The sequence below is a fragment of the Euphorbia lathyris genome, chromosome 4, assembly GCF_963576675.1.
Source record: "Euphorbia lathyris chromosome 4, ddEupLath1.1, whole genome shotgun sequence".
Taxonomy (NCBI): Eukaryota; Viridiplantae; Streptophyta; class Magnoliopsida; order Malpighiales; family Euphorbiaceae; genus Euphorbia; species Euphorbia lathyris.
Genome location: NC_088913.1, coordinates 3,486,548 through 3,503,973, shown reverse-complemented (window position 1 = coordinate 3,503,973; position 17,426 = coordinate 3,486,548). Strand labels below are relative to the sequence as shown.

Genomic DNA, 17,426 nt, shown 5'->3' with positions numbered 1-17,426 from the left:
TTTAACTCAACATTGAACAAATACATTAGTATAATAAATCAAAGCATTTAAACTTAGTGTGTTTAGAATATATTTAATTTTACTTAAATAATTTTGTCAAATCAAAATCATGTAGAAAGGTGTTTCAACAAACTCCCCCATTTTGATGTTGGCAAAACTATTCAGCGAGGAACTCAGTGTTCAGCTCCCCCATGATAGTTGACCTAATATTACTTAGCAGACTCCCCCGTAAGGGTTGAGCTACTGACTTAGTTTTACTTAAACATTTTAAGGTTTAATTGAGTAAGTCTAAGGTCATTTTTCAGATTAGGTCAGCTCATGGAATATATTCTATTTTACTCAGTGTTTAAGCAGAAGATTTAACATTCAGAGAGCGCTAAGTATTTTTATTGTTCAATGGGTCTTATAAGACAGTGTTTATTAAACATACAAGATAATGTCAAACATTTTACCAGCATAGCATACAATCAACAAGTATTATAGACAGTAAGCACAGTTGATGTATTTGAAGATACATAATAACATAATACTCAGCATCATATGAGATAACTTCAAGTTTGGATAAAAGATGCAAGTATTGTATTGAAATAAAGTAGTTAGCATACACAGCAAAAGAAACATAGAAACTACAAAGTAAAAACGTAATCCTATTTCTATTTCTTCTTCTTTTGCTTAGACTGACTACTTCTAGCAGCCTCCTGCTGAGTTCTAGCTTGTTCTTTCTCCCCCGTTTTGTCAGCATCGGGAGGAGGAGGAATTCTAAAGGAGTCGGTTAGGACCACGTTGGTCAGTGTGCCGGACAACTCCTTAAGCTTATCGGCGCTTTCATTGATGCCGTCGAAGACAACAATGCCTTCATCCAAGACCTCTTGAGGTATACCGAGTTCAGCTGCGCTGAGCATGCTCAGTATATAGGCTTGAGATTTACCCACCCAAGTAATTGTGTCTGATAGTGCAGCAAAAACTTGATGAAATGTCTTCAGCAGGGCTGAGTCATAATATTGACGCTGGATATTGTAATGACGCACATGGGTGAAGGTCTTTTGGGTAGTGACCAGTATCTCATTTTGCTTCATCTGGTTAGTGTCCATCTCTTGCTTATTCAAGTTCAGCAAACGAACGGCTTCACTAATTTGCTCCACCGAGCATTGAGAGTAAGAAGCCAGCTGATCATTGGTCTTGTTTTGCTCAGTGTGAAGCTGGGAAAATAGCATCTTAACTTCAGCAGAAGTGGCATATTGAGTGTTCGAAGTTGACAAGGTTTGGAATTGCTCTTGAAGAGTGTTGAGATGTTGAGCCATTGTCAGTTGAATCTCAGCCAGCTTCGTTATTGAGTCCTGCTTGGGCTGTTGTGTTTGAATGGAGATCATAACACTTAGCAGATCCTTCAGTCCTTTAACTTCATTTAAAAGCTGAGTGACCTGGGACGGCTGAGTTGACTCATTGTTGGTAGACCCAGCAGTAGGTTCAGCATTGTGATGAAGATCTTTGATTAACGACTGCACCGAGTTGATGAGTTGACTACCAGACTCGGTGGCATGCATATAGCTGAGTGATCCTTCATCAGTTTGCCGAGTTTCCTCAGTGTGACCAGTTGATGGAGGAGTAGGATTTTTCTCAGGTACGACATGGTCAGTGACTGGAAGGGGGTTGTCAATCTGCATTTGGTTCTCTTGTAGAGATGATGGATCGGCAGGAATGATTGTTGTTGTAAAAGTAGGCTGAATGAGTTCAGTGCTGACAGGGGCAGGAATTTCCTTAGTCAGCACAGTGCTTAGAGCATCAGCATTAGCAAGAACTTGCTCGGTTTGGCTTGAAGGGTTGGCAGAAGCATTCAAGTCGGCTTGTTCCTATTGTGAAGAAACAGAGGCTTGCTTTTCAAGATAAACTGGTGTAGTCGCAGAAGTTTGTTTCCTGAAAAACTTTAGCTTATGTGTAGAAGGGTCTTTGGTCAGCTTCTGGACTGGAAGGTCAATGACAGTTGTCTGACTTGCCTTTACTAGTCTTCTTCTTCGAGGAGGAGGAGGAATGTCAGCAGGGATAGACTCTACTGAGTAGGGGTGGGCAAAAAAACCGATCAAACCGGTAACTGAATCGAAAACCGGTAATCCGAACCGAAAAAATGGTTAACCGAACCGATGGTTTTCTTAATGGTCAAAAAAATAAATGGGTATCGGTTTCGGTTTCGGTTTCGGTTTCGGTTTCGCATAGGAAAAACCGCGGTTAACGGTTAACCGAACCGTTTTTTTTGAAAAGAACCGAACCGTTTAATAAATATAAATTTAAAAAATATATATTAATACATAACATATATTATCAATGTATAAGTTATGATTCAAAGTCAATATATTATCAATATATAAGTTAATAGTGATGATCAGTATATTATAACATAAAAAAAAGACATATATTATTAATAATATAAAATTAAAAAATGAAAAGAAAAACCCTACTCTCTCATTAACAAAAACAGGAATGAACAGCCGCCTCTCTCTAACCCTACTCTCTCACTCTCACCCACCATACCGTCGTTTCTTCGTTTCTTTTTTTTTTGTACCAAGACAAGAACAGCGCCTCCCTCTAAACCTAACAGTTGCCGCCGACCCTCTCTCACACCGACCGCACCGACCGCCTCTCTTCCTCTCCTCTCTCACGCGGTCTCTTCCTCTCCTCTCTCACGCGGTCTCTTCCTCTCCTCTCTCACACCAACCGCGCCGGTCGTTTCTCTTCCTCTATTAAGAGGTATTTCTGCTACAAGCTTTCTTTGTTTGTTATTTGTTATTTGTTTGATAGCTCATTTTACTATTTGTTTGTTTGTTTGATTGCTTATTTTGCTGTTTGTTTGTTTGTTTGATAGTTTATTAAATTGATGTTCAGAGCTTTTATTTTGGTTTCATGCTAAGGTTTTTCTCACATGAAAGTTTTTATTCCTAACTAATTCAGAGCTTTTATTTTGGTTCCACCAAGCTTTGTTATGTGATTCAAAAGGAACCTTTGAAGTAAGTTTCAGATTTTTAGTTTGAAAACTATGATCGGGGACAGGAAGAGATAATCAAGGTTTTAAATCTTGTTTGCTGGGTGTTTTTTTGAATGGGGCGTCTTAAATAATTTAACAGACCATGTTAAATTTATTCTGTAAATTTGAGAATTTTCAATGAGTTTGATTGTTCAAAATGACTATTATAGTTGTTCATCAGATTATCAAAATAAGGTTTTCTCAACGATGAAGAAATGAGGGTGATATTTTTAGAACATTTATTTACTTCAGTGGTAATTGTTGCCCAAATAAATTTTGCCTTATGATGTTTGTTCAAGCATTAGTAATAAATCATGAATCTATCTTCTTTGTAACTGAGTACTCTGCTTTGTCCTATTTTCAGATGTCTAGCACGGGAGACAATGATAAAACTAAAACTACCGGCGAGGGTACTTCAAGCGCTCCATTAATGGTGGAAAGTCTTGAGAAAACTACATCCAAAGATACAACTCAGGAATACACTGCATCAAAGCTCTTGTTTGTGCATAAAATTGATTGAGATGTTCCTCTCAACCAATACAGTAGGATAATATCTTGGAACAAGAGGCAATCACCCTAGGTAACATCAATTTAGTTAAATTTTGATATTTAATTTAATTATATGTATTTTTTTTTTGTTTTGTAGAGGATTCTTGTGTCACTGATAATCATCCTCTTTGCACAATTGATGATTGATGACCGAGAAGATGTGATGAATAGGATGATCGAGAAGATTTGATGAATTAATGTTGTATTAAGTACTTTGACGAAATATTACTTACGTTTCTTTTATGTTTTAAATGTCAACTTGATAGATTGTTTTTTAGTTCGGTGTTTATGTTTGAATTTTGAACCTTTATATGAATTCGTTTCGTTTAATTTTTGAAATTATGTATATTTTAATATTGTTTAAAAATTTAGGTTTGGGTAAAAATTATGGTTAACCGTTGATTTTTTGTTAACCAGTGTGAAATGGTTAAAAACCGTTAACCGAAAAACCTAACCGAAATTAATGGTTAACCGATTGTATGGCTAACCGGTTGATTTGGACCGGTTTCGGTTTACATGGTTAGAAAACCAAAAATAACGGTTCAGTTAATTATTTTACCTACTAGACCGGTTAACCGAACCGTGCCCACCCCTACTACTGAGTGAGGAGGAGAAGTCTCTTCTTGATCAGCATTGAGCTGGTCAGTTTGTTCTTGTTCTTCTTCTGCAGCCAACTCAGTATTAGTTGGGTCAGCAGCTTTCTCTTCACTGGCTGTCTCCTCAGTGTCATCCTGACCATTGTCTTCTCCTTCTTCTGCTTCTTCATCATCATGATCTTCATTATCTAATTCTTCTTCCACCTGAGTGATGAAGTGATCATCCAGTTGCATATCGTCTTCTTGATGTTCATCTTCAGTTCCCTGACATTGTGTGAAGTGAGAATCACCAGGAACAATGATGTCAGTGGGGATAACATCAATAGGGGTCAGCTCTGAAGACTTCTTCTTCTTCAGAGGTTGCTCATCAGCATTCATTCTTTCTTCAGGCTCATCTTGCCTGCTTCTCTTCTCAGCTGACTTAGGTCTCTCCTGACCTTTTTGAGCAACCGACTTCAGCTTCTTGGCCGGAGACTCAGCATCTTTTGAAGGAGTCCCACCAGCTTTCCTTTTGCGGCCAGCTGGAGCCTTTATTCTTATGTCCTTCTTTGGGGCAGTCTCCTCAGCAGGCTGATCACCACCTTTAGCTTTCTTAATCGGTTGGTTAAACTTCAGGGCACGCAGCGCAGCAGCTGTGATCTCAGAGCCTTGGACCTCAGTTTCCTCAGATAGGTCAATCTGATGGTCTATGAGGATTCTGGTAATAAGTGAGCCCAGCCTTAAAGTTCCAGTGCTCCTTTGGAAGCCATCAATCAACAAAACTGGCATATTGATGGGCTTGTAGGTCAGCATATGCCATATGAAGCATTGCTCGAAGTTTATCGCTGATCTGGTGCAATTAATCTTAGGGTAGATGTAATTGGTCAGCAGGTAGTGTGCCATCTTTTGGTGCTGGCCCATTGAGGAACTGGAGATTTCTCCAGAATGGCCAGGGGGCTTGCAGAAGGTGGCTAAGTACCCAGTTCCTTCATGGTCACCAGTTCTCCTTAGTTTTGTCCCTTCATTCTTTAACTTCAGCAAGTTGGCAAGGTAGGTAGGGTTGACAAAGATTGTTTTCTCTTTTACCACTGTTACTAGGCAGTCCTGGTTATCGTCAGCAACCCGCAGATTATGGTAGAATTCCCTTACTAAGTCAGGGTAAGTTGAATCTCTGATAGAGAACAGCTCCGTCCATCCATTCTTCGATATCCATTCATAGAATGGTTGCTCGGTTTCTACGAAAGCCTCAGAGAACCATCTTGAGAAGTCTATCTTCCACTCTCTAACGTCTTCGAAGACCTTAGTATAGGTTCTTACTTTGGTCGGCTTTCCTTTAGAGGAAGTGGCTTGGCCAGCTTTGCCTTTGCTCGGTGTAGTGGCCTTAGTCGTTTCAGGCAGAGTAGTATGCTTGGAAGGTTCATCGGAACTGGTCTTAGGGTGACCGGCACCGAAGATGTTCACTGAAATCTTAGTCATAGTTTCAGAGAGGGTTTTGGAAGTTTTTAGAGTTTTTAGAGAGAAGGTGCTTATGCCAGAGAATTCGATAAGTGTAAAGAGATAAAAATGGGGATTTGCCCATTATTTATAGCGATGTGAGGTGGATCTTATCGAATCCATGTGTCAGTTTTGCCTTGGGATTGTCAACCGACAAGGATCCTGGCTTTTATGACACATTCGGCGCATACGTCATCCTAGGTGGCTATTCACGTACTTTAGCATTAAATGCAACGGACCTTATACTCAGCGTTTAAGATTCTAAACGTTCTATATTCTGAGTAGTCAGTTTTATACAAACGGATGGTTTAAGTAGTTGGTTGCTCAGTTTGAGATAACTACTCAGTGCGCATATTTGCTCAGTATGTGATATTCATTCATTTAGCATTAAACACTCAGCATACATCTATTCACTCAACAAATAATAGCATAAGTCATTCAGCATGGTAATTCACTCAGCATGAATCTATATTAAAAGCTGGAATTTACTGAAGAGGATTAAACATACCAATGGCTTCTCTCAGTATGTTGAACTGCTCACGAGCCATTTTCTTTGTGAAGATATCCGCAAGCTGCTCATCCGTTGGGACATAGGTCAGCTTTATCTCACCTTTGAGTACATGGTCTCTAATGAAGTGATGTCTGATGCTGACATGCTTCATCCTGCTGTGCTGAATTGGGTTCTTTGATAGATCAATTGCACTTTTGTTGTCACATTTGACCTCAATTGTCTTTGTTTGAACACCATAGTCTTCAAGCTGTTGCTTAATCCATAAGACTTGAGCAACACAGTGTCCAGCAGCAATGTACTCAGCTTTAGTGGTAGACAAGGCTACTGACGCCTGCTTCTTGCTGAACCAGGATACAAGACAGCTTCCTAAGAAGTGACATCCTCCAGAGGTGCTTTTTCGTTCAAGCTTGTCTCGTCCATAGTTAGCGTCAGTGTATCCAACGAGTGTGAAACCATGAGTGTTGGGATACCATAAACCTGCATTCACTGAGCTTTGCAAATATCTAAGGATTCTTTTTACAGCTATGTAATGAGATTCCTTAGGGTTAGATTGATATCTAGCACAGTAGCATACTGAGAACTGAATGTCCGGTCTACTTGCTGTTAAGTAAAGTAGAGAGTCTATCATACCTCGATACAATTTGCTGTCTACTGACTTACCATTCTCGTCAGCACAAAGGACAGTTTCAGTGCCCATAGGAGTAGATATTGGCTTGCAATTTTCAATATCATATTTCTTCAATATCTCCTTGGCATATTTAGCTTGACTGATGAAGATGCCATTTTTCCCTTGTTTGATTTGAAGTCCAAGGAAGAAGTTGAGTTCTCCCATCATTGACATTTCAAACTCAGTCTGCATTTGCTTGCTAAATTCCTTGCACATTGACTCATTAGTAGCACCGAATATAATATCATCAACATATATTTGAGCCAGTAGGGTGTCTTTACCCTTTCTCTTAATGAATAAGGTTGTATCAGCTTTGCCTTTGACATAGTTTCTAGTCAGCAGGAAACTGGTCAGCCTCTCATACCAAGCACGTGGTGCTTGCTTGAGGCCGTACAGAGCCTTTTTGAGTTTATAAACGTGGTTTGGGAATTTAGGATCCTCAAACCCTAGAGGCTGATTAACATAAACTTACTCGTTTATAACTCCATTAAGGAATGCACTCTTAACATCCATTTGAAACAGTTTAAAGTTCATATAACTTGCATAAGCGCATAAAATTCTAATAGCCTCTAGCCTTGCCACTGGGGCAAAGGTCTCACCGTAGTCAATACCTTCTTGCTGACTGTAGCCCTGAGCTACAAGCCTTGCTTTGTTCCTGACTACATTCCCTTGTTCATCCAGCTTGTTGCGGAAGACCCATCTTGTTCCAATGGTCTTCTGACTTCTTGGATGTGGCACTAACTCCCATACATCGTTTCTTTTGAATTGATCAAGTTCCTCTTGCATTGCGCTCATCCAGAATTCATCTTCTTCAGCATCAGCGAAGTTCTTTGGTTCCTGAACTGAGACGAAGGCTACGTTGCTGAGGTATCTCCTGAGTTGGTTTCTTGTCATCAGGGTATTCTCAGCGGCATCAAGAATAGCACTCTCTGAGTTTCCTCTTGGTATCCTTATCTCCTTTGGTAGATTGATATCTTGTGCTGTTTGTGTTTCAACAATCTATGCAGGTGTAGACTGGTCAGTGAAAACAATTTGAGGTTCACTTTTACCTTGGGTCAGCCCTTGAGGGAATGACTCAGCGGCTGTATCTTGATCAGCGGGTACTGAGTGTGGATCATCCTCGGTCAGCGGCCGATATCTTCCTGCAGGGTTAGTTTCGTCGAACTCAACATGTACTGACTCTTCTAAAACCTGAGTTCGTTTATTGAAAACTCTGTATGTTTTGCTGTTTGTTGAGTAACCTAAAAAGATAGCTTCATCAGCCTTTGAGTCAAACTTAGCTAGGCTATCTTTGGTGTTTAAAATAAAACATTTACAGCCAAAGGCACGAAAGTATCCAATGTTGGGCTTTCGTCCTTTCCAAAGTTCGTAGGGGTTTTTCTTTAGTATAGGTCTAACAAGAGCCCTATTAAGAATATAGCACGCTGTGTTGACAGCTTCTCCCCAAAAATACTTTGGAAGCCTATGCTCACTCATCATTGTTCTAGCTATTTCAACCAAGGTTCTGTTCTTCCTTTCTACAACCCTATTTTGTTGAGGCGTTCTAGAAGCAAAAAAATTATGGTCAATGCCGTTGGTTTCACAGAATTCTACAAACTGTTGGTTCTTGAATTCTCCACCATTATCACTTCGGATGTGAGCCAGCTTTAGGTCTTTATCATTTTCAAGTTTTCTAACCAAATTTGAAAATGTCTCAAAGGTCTCATCCTTGCTACTCAGCAAGATGATCCAAGTGTACCGAGAAAAGTCATCTACAATGACCAAGGAAAATCTTCTTCCACCCAGACTCAGTGGCTGGACTGGACTGAAGAGATCCAAGTGTAGTAACTCTAACGGACGCTTAGTTGAGACAATATTTTTACTATGAAAAGATTGTTTGATTTGTTTTCCCACTTGGCAAGCGTGGCATAGTTGATCTTTTTCAAATTTAAGTTCTGGCAGTCCCTCAACCAATTGCTTTCTTGCTAATTTGGCCAGGAGGTCCATGCTTACATGACCAAGTCTCCTGTACCATAGCCAGGAATTTTCTTCCTTTGATACTAAGCATACAGTTTTTGAAAACTTTTTCTCTAAGTTCAGCATGAAGACATTATCAATGCGAGGGGCAGTTAAAATTAACTCATTAGTTTTATCCTCGAATATTTTACATCCAGTGTCATCAAATATAACTTTTCTCCCATTGTCACATAGCTGAGCTACGCTGAGTAAGTTATATTTGAGTCCGCTGACTAGGGAGACAGACTCAATAGTAGGATTACCTCCACTGGCTCCTGACCCTACTATCTTACCCTTTTTGTTGTCTCCAAAACTTACGCTTCCTCCTCGTTTACGCTCGAATGTGATGAACTGAGTTTCATCACCAGTCATATGCCTCGAGCATGCGCTGTCAATATACCACATCTTTGACTTCTCAGCACATCTCAGAACTACCTGCAATGTAACTAGTTACTCTTAGGTACCCAATTCTTTTTGGGTCCTTACTTGTTAGGTTCAACAGGTAAAGCATCATATTTTATTTTATGGCGACATACTTGGACAATATGGCCATTCTTTCCACAAAAGTCACAGCTGACTTTCCGTTTAGGATTTCTCACTAACTGGTCAGCACCCCAGTGCTGAGCGTGCCAGCACACCTTTGTGGTGTGTCCTTTCTTCCAACAGAAGTCACACAGGACATTCTGCTGAGGATTCCATCTCTGCTGACCAGTACCTCGGTACTGAGTATTCAGAGGAATATTTCTTTTGTTAGGAACCTTTAGTTGGTTCTGGATAGTTGTGACGTCCTTTCTCAGTTTCTTAGAATCTGATTGGACTTCAGAGACAGACTTATGTATGATCTCCATGTTATCATGCAAAGTTGAGTTGTCCTGAAGAAGGAATCTGAGGTCACTCAGCTTGACCTCTTCAACCTCATCACAGCGCCTGCTGAGTGCTCTAACTTTCTTATTACACTTTTTGACAAGTGTGTAGAGGTCACTCAGGGCATTAACCATTTCATTTCTGAGTTGGGGTAGTGATATTACCTCATTTGATTGCTCCTCATCGTCAGATGCAATGGAGGGGTCAGCATGCTCAGAGACGCACGGCTCAGCAAGTTCGTCAGCCATAAAACAGATCTTTGCTGACTCAGTGGCATCAGCTTCTGATGATGAAGACTCATCACTGTCGCTCCATGTTTCCACCATTGCCTTTTTGGCGTTCTTCCTTTCTTTCCTCAGCGTGGGGCAGCTTGACTTGATATGGCCAGTTTGATGACATTCAAAGTATGTAATGGGCTTTGAGTTGTCCTTCTTGTATTTTCTGTCGGTGGACTCGGCTTTATACTTATCAAACTTTTTGTAAGGCTTCTTAAATATTTGTCATTCTTTCTGAACAGCCTTTTCATCTTCCTGGTGAACATAGCCATCTCCTCATCATCTGTTGAGCTCCCATCAGTGGAGTCAGCTTTCATGACAAGAGATTTTTGCTTCTTGTCTTCAGACTTTTCCTTCACCTTGAAATTCTTCATTGAGATCTCATGGGTCCGCAGTGAGCCGATGAGTTCATCATATTTGTAGGTGGTTAAGTCTTGAGCTTCCTCAACAGCAGTCTTCTTTGCTTGCCAGTTTTTAGGAAGACTCCTAAGAATCTTCTTGACTTGTTCTTCCTCAGTAAAGATGTTCCCAAGTTTCTTGAGCTCATTGATGATGTTTGTAAACCTTGCATTCATGTCAGAGATTCCCTCATCATCGTTCATTTCGAACAGCTCATATAGTCTCATCTGCTGGTTCACCTTGGACTCCTTTACTTTGTTGGTTCCTTCATAGGTGACCTCCAGCTTCTTCCAGATCTCTTGCGCTGACTCACAACTTGATATCTTATTATATTCTGCAGCATCAAGCGCACAGTGAAGCATGTTTATAGCCGAAGCATGGTTTTTTAGCTTCTTGAGATCATCTTCTGTCCATTTGGCCTCAGCTTTGACAACTGTTTGGCCAGCCACAACTTCAACAGGAACAAATGGGCCTTGGACTATTGAAAGCCATGCACTCATATTTGTTGCCTGAATAAAGTTTTTCATCCTATTCTTCCAGAAGGTGTAGTTAGACCCGAAGAATAGGGGATGCCGAGTAATGGACAGCCCCTCAGGTAAGATCTGAGTTGTCTGGTTTCCTAGGAGAAACCGAGTGCTATTTTCAGCCATAGTGGGGATCAGCTCAAGGTAGTTAAACCTTTCACAGTGAGCTTTTAAGTTCTGATACCACTTGTTGGTCCCTTATAATGTAACAAGTTAGTTCCAAGGGGGGGGGATAGGAACTATCTAAAATTTTAGTATGTTAAGGCTGACTTCTTTTTCTTTGAAAAAGGATTACACAGCGCGCTGAGTAAATTAAGACACTAGCTTAGTCAACTGGTGACTAAGTCAGCTTCTTTCTTTGAGTTAGGAGATATCACTTGAGTCTATTCCTGAACTCAGATACTCAATACAACACAACTCAGCGTGACTTCTTTACTTGGTCAGTTTTGTTTAAGCAAGCAATATATATATTAAAGAGTTTAAGGTTAGAAAGATGTTACTCAGCAGATTTATCCAGGTTCGGCCTCTAAGCCTACGTCCTGTCCCCGGAACACGTTCCGAGCTTTCAAATTCTCTACTGAGCTCTTTAACGGTAGAGCATCAAACCTTTTACAACTTAGAAGCTGAGTATAACAAGAGTACCTTCCTCTGTACCTCTACTCACTCCTAATCTCTCGCTGAGTACTATAAATGAGTACTCAGCCTAATCTCTAGAAATGATAAAGATTTGTCCTAAACAACAATTGCTAAGACACGTTAGATGATTGAATAATCACTCTAGACTTTTACACGAAAGATATAGAATTTGGTGTAAGTATTTGCTTTGCTTTTTCTCACAGAACTTTGAGTAGAATTTTGGTCAGCGTAATGGCTTGATAAAGTTCTGTATTTGATGAAGCAACTGAAAGGCCCTATTTATAGAGACTTCTGAGGCATCAGTCATTTCGAATTTCGAAATAACCGTTGGAGGGAAACAGCTTCCTATAGTTGTCACTCAGTCCTGCTCACTGCTCTCAGCCAATCAGATTCAAGTATCTTCTGTCTTCGGTCAGTGCTGAGCAGCTTTTAGTCAGTCCGGCAGAATGCCTCTCCATTTATGGTAAGGTCAACTAGACAGCTTTTTGTGTCTTCTGAACTTTACCCAAAGTAGAAATACTTTGTCTGGAAGTTGTTTTTGCTCAGCTGGTGTCTTGTACTCTTTGTCGATACAACTCAGCAGCTTCGTTCCGAAGTTGTTCAACGAAGGTCTTCTCGATCCTTCTCTCGCTGAGCTGCGTTTTGTACACAACGGCAGCGTTTTGCATACGCGGGCCGAGTGGTTTGATCTGTTTGACTTGGGCTTTGACTTCCGTATTGGGCTTTAAGCCTTTTAGTCTTTATATCTTATAAACAATTTAACTCAACATTGAACAACCACATTAGTATAATAAATCAAAGTATTTAAACTTAGTGTGTTTAGAATATATTTAATTTTACTTAAATAATTTTGTCAAATCAAAATCATGTAGAAAGGTGTTTCAACAGCCATACCCTCTATAATATTAAATATGTGTTTAATCGTTGAATTAGAACTAGATTATTATTAATTTTTAACATCATTAGATAAGATGGTGAGAATTGTTGATTTATAAATAGATTAAGGGCTCGATTTTAGTAGTTTGGAGAGATAATTGATTTTCAAGATATAGTTTAAGGGCCAATATGAATTATATGCCAATTTAAAAAATACAGATGATATGGCTAAATAATACAGAAACAAAGTCGAATGAGGGGTCAAAATTCGGCAAACCCGCTCTAATGCCTAAGTCAGTTGTTAGAGACAATTTGAGAATGGAAATAACAATAAATCAAAGCTAAAATATAAATCCAGTGAATTATGGATGTGGTATTATGCCTTAGAGAGTGTCCTACTATATCTATATTGTGATCGAATGGAGAGAGGTGATTATAAGCTTTGGAGTGTGTTGAGCTACGTGTCACATGTTGATAGGTGAACATGTGTCCGCCTATCAGGATTTGGTGTCCCTGAGGTCCACTTGGCACGTGTTTAGCGGGGTTATGTGTGGTTGCTGTGATAGATTGATCTTTGACGGGATCAATAGAGATCTCCCAAGTCAAGAGCTACTTAATATCGATCTAGGCGAGAACGCCGAGGTGAACAGTTATTGTAACATTGGTTACATTTATAAATAGTCGCAATATTGATTTTATGTTAATAAGGGCCCATTTGTTTTACGTTTGATGTTACTGTTTGTTGTTTGCTATTACGGTTTGTTGTTGGAAAAAACTGCTTTTTCAAAATCCATGGATTCTCTGCTTTTATAAAATGTTACTTTTCAAGGGTAAAAGGTAAATAGGAGGTCAATAGTCAAACACTTAAAACCCTTATTTTTGAAGTGAAAAGACAAACAAAAACATGAAAATGAGTTACTGAACAACCCCAAAATGTAAAATAAGTGATGTTTATGATACGTTTTAAAGTTAAAAGATCATGACGTTAATAAAGGGTAAATTACATTATAGCTACTGAACTTTACCAATTTTTCCGGTATAACTATTGAATTTCAAATTGTAATATAAAAGCTATTGAACTTTATATTTTATTACACTTGTAAACTTATGTCAAGATCTCAAAATGACCGTTGACGGTCTCAAAATAAAAAATTCTAAGAATTATCGATGTTTTAAGCAACTTTAATTCTTAAAAATTTTCGTTTTGAGGTCATTTAAATGTTTTTTGCTTAGGAGAGAAAATAGACTTTAGAGAGAGAAAATTCTAAAAATAATGATTTTGAAAAATAAAAAATATGGTTTCATATTAAATGTCGTTCTGAATAATTTTAATTCTTTAATATTTTCATTTTGAAGTTGTTAAGTATCATTTTGAGGAGTTAATTAAAGTTTAGTGGCAATGGGTATAATAAAAATGTAAATTTCAGTGGCTTTTATGTTATATTTTGAAGTTAAATGGCATACCGTAAATATTGGTAAAGTTTAGTACAGTGGGTGTAATTTACCCTGTGAATAAATGAAAAATTACATGCTCATCATGGTGTAATTTACCACGATGGAATCTAGTGTGAAAGACGAGGTACACGTGGCGGAAGAAATAATCTTTTAAGGCCACGTGTCATTGATATCGTATTCAAGACGTTTCCTTTTTTAGGTGAAGCCCAATATAAGTTTGGACTTTGGCCTTTTATTGGTTTTGTTTAAGAAAGAAAAAAACAATCTTAATAGTGTGTACTAGATCTGTTCACGGGTCTGTGTACCCGTCCGGCCGGTGTTCTTTATGTCGGATTTGGATATATAAATTTATCTTTAGGTGCAGAGTGGCTTTGGTTAAAGTCAGTCTTTTTTTCTTTAACGTGTTTGAGATTTATAAAAATAGTATGGACCGATTCAGTCCGGCCCATTTATTAATTTGACGATGTTTTAATTCGTCAAATTTTATTATTAACATGGTAACGTGTTATTTCTATGAATTAACACGTTCTATTCCTTTTTATTAATTTGACGATGTTTTAATTCGTAGCTCTATGTCATAGAAATATGAATTAACCATTAATGAAAAAATTAAACAAAATATTTTGTAGTTTTATGTCATAGAAATACGAATTAAACATTACAAAATTAATAACAAAAAATTCAACGAATTGATTTATGATCCTATGGATATAAGCTATACGTGTACAAAACTGACGAAGTTAAGACGAATCGATTCATAGCTTTATGTCATAGAGGCACGAAAACGATAAAAAAAATAAAAATTAATTAAAGCGCACATTTATGTTAAAGGAATATAAGAACGGTAAAACGCAATCAACCATTACAAAAAATTAATAAAAATAAAACGAGATAGTTCATAGTTCTATGTTATAGAAATATGAAGTAAATGTTGCCAAAATTAATAAAAAAACATATAAAGTGAGTTGATTCATAGTTCTATGTCAATGCCATAGGAATATGAATTAACCATTACAAAGTTAATAATAAAATTAAACAAGTTAAATTGTAGTTGTATGTCATACAAAAATGTGAATTAGAATGTTACCCGAGTGAACAAAAGTTCAAATGGTACTAGATATGAACATTTACGATATTAATCATGTAACTAAATTATACACTTTTTGATATAAAAAATATATAATAAATACGAACGAATTGGGATAATTCAAATAACTTAGTATAAAAATCACGTCTTTTAGTACCAATATTTGGACGGGGTAGGATGATTAATCAAGTTTTTCTTCTCTATACGTAACCGACAAACGAACCTAAAATATCAATTTCGCATATCCCCTTATCCATTAAAATTCAACAATTTTCAGTGTTCAATCACGCCTTAATTTTAATTGATGGCGACTCTAAAACACAATTTAGAAATCCGGAAAAACTATAAACCAAATTTTAAGCCTTTGACGCCCGCACCGGAAAATTCAGTTGTGACAGTTGGCGACTCTACTGGGGACCTGTCAAGTTAATCTAGGACATGATTTGTGTTAATTCACTTATTTATTTTTATTTGATTTATATCTTTGTCTTATATGATTTGCTTATTGTTTTATGTATTTGATCACATTATACATTTCATATCATCACCTACACTATCACACGAGCATTCAAATACCAGGTTTTGTTCTTACCTTTTTTAGGATATAGGTGATAACAGAGTAGGGTGCCCCATGGAAAACCCGGTTAGGCCCCTGAAACGTTCTCAACTCAAATTGTTTTTCAACCAGGCCTTGGTCGAAGGGATTTTACTAAAAACCTATTCGGGATTTAGTATCAAAATTCGTTCTGGGAACCAACGCATATTCTCGTATCTACCTGATAAAATTATACCCAAAACAACCTTTAGTGAATACCACCTCAGAAACTTATTAGGGTACATGCCATGTTTCACTCACACACATGATGTGAATTTTAAAAGTAAACATGAGCTGTTGAAGCCTTGTGTATATATATAAGTATGAGTATCTCTTTCATCTCTTTCTTCATGTACATTTCATGCAATGAGTTCCCGGAAAATGAATGGTTTAATGGGAAACATGCCGATTAACAACATACCAAACCTCCTACATCCGGATGTAGTAATTTATATGACACAAACCGTGCTAAACTAGAGGGCAAGGGATATAGTTTGGGCCTACCAAACCATCATGTTTAACTTATACGGGGTGCATAATGTGTCAATCAATTTTATCGATTGGCATCTGGGATTCCCGCACTAGAACTATTTTTACATAGGGGCCGAAGACGTTTTAGTTTTTCCTCAAGAAGCATACTCGATGTTATGGTATTTGGAACGAGTAGAAAAGACAGGGATTGTGTTAAACAAAGTCTGGTTGACCCAATGCATCAATCACTAGAGGGAGAATCCCGAGATAGTTTCATATTTTACAGACTGGTTATTAAAATTCGGAAGCTATGAAGAATGGCTTTAGATCTGCCAGATATCTCCGGACCTCCCATGGGGCTTTTTTGTTTTTAAAATCAGAGAACAGTTAGAGGTGAGGGAAGATGGAATCCATATTATGAACCAATACATCTTCCGGCTAGAAAGTAGCCACCATCTAAACCCGAGGCAAGATCCTATCAAGAACATCCTGCCATGGACGGAGATTAAAAATAGGTTAATGGAGCTGATACCATATGATTGATGTACCTCCTAGATTATTAAACCCTTCAATTATCACTTCGATATCAAGCATTGCTCTGTTGTTTTTCCACTTCAACCCATAGAAACGCAAAGGTATGTTATAGCCCGTTATTACAGCAGTCCATTAATGGTGATCAATCTCGGAGCAGTTCATCTAAATAATCTACAACAATGGAATGGACCTGACAATGAAGAAAATAGATTCCCGGTACAACTCGATTTGGTAGAACAATCTAACGGTGAATGTACAAACGATCAAAAGGATGCATCAGATAACGATTCCAAGGGGACTGACAATGAGGAACAACTTATGGAAGAATGAGGTAATGAAGGGCTGCCTGTTGAGAATGAATTAGAGTTGAACCAGAATCCTCCTGAGATTTTTGCAATTGCACCAGATCAAGAAATGCCAGAAGCTCATGGAAACTCAGAAAGCCCAATATCCAATATCGAAAAAGTGGAGTCAGAGGAAAATATGGCGGGACCGAGCGATTTAGTGAGAGGATTCCAACTCGTCAAAAAACAAAAAGCTTGATACTAGTGGTCACTTGTTACTAGGTGAGGTTTGGCTAGGGAGATAAAATCAGTTCTCTGGGAAAAAATGAAAAATGCTCCATCTTTTTTGTTATTTTGGCTGCCAAGTTAAGGAAATATATAGGCAGTGGTAAAACCGGTTGGATGAGGCAAAATCTAGGTGATCTGCCTTCCTCTCAGAAAAGAAGAAGATAATCATCTACGTAGTTGTTTAGATAAGTGTAGGTTTTGTATTATGACCCTTTGTAAAAGAAAACGAAATGGCAAATGATTACTCTTTAAAAAAAAGAACAAAAGAAAAAAACAAAGGGGGATAATTGCTCGTTATTTCGTTTAACTAAATGAAAAAGAAGAAGAAGTT

At 38.1% G+C, this 17,426-nt stretch overlaps 1 long non-coding RNA gene across 1 annotated transcript; it reads left to right on the top strand.

Moving 5' to 3' along the window:
- Positions 1 to 2,447: 2,447 nt before the first annotated feature.
- LOC136226741 (uncharacterized) lies at positions 2,448 to 3,842 on the top strand. Its single transcript, XR_010687844.1, has 2 exons — positions 2,448 to 2,742; positions 3,381 to 3,842. It is a non-coding gene; the product is annotated as an uncharacterized lncRNA (long non-coding RNA).
- The last annotated feature ends 13,584 nt before the right edge of the window (positions 3,843 to 17,426 follow it).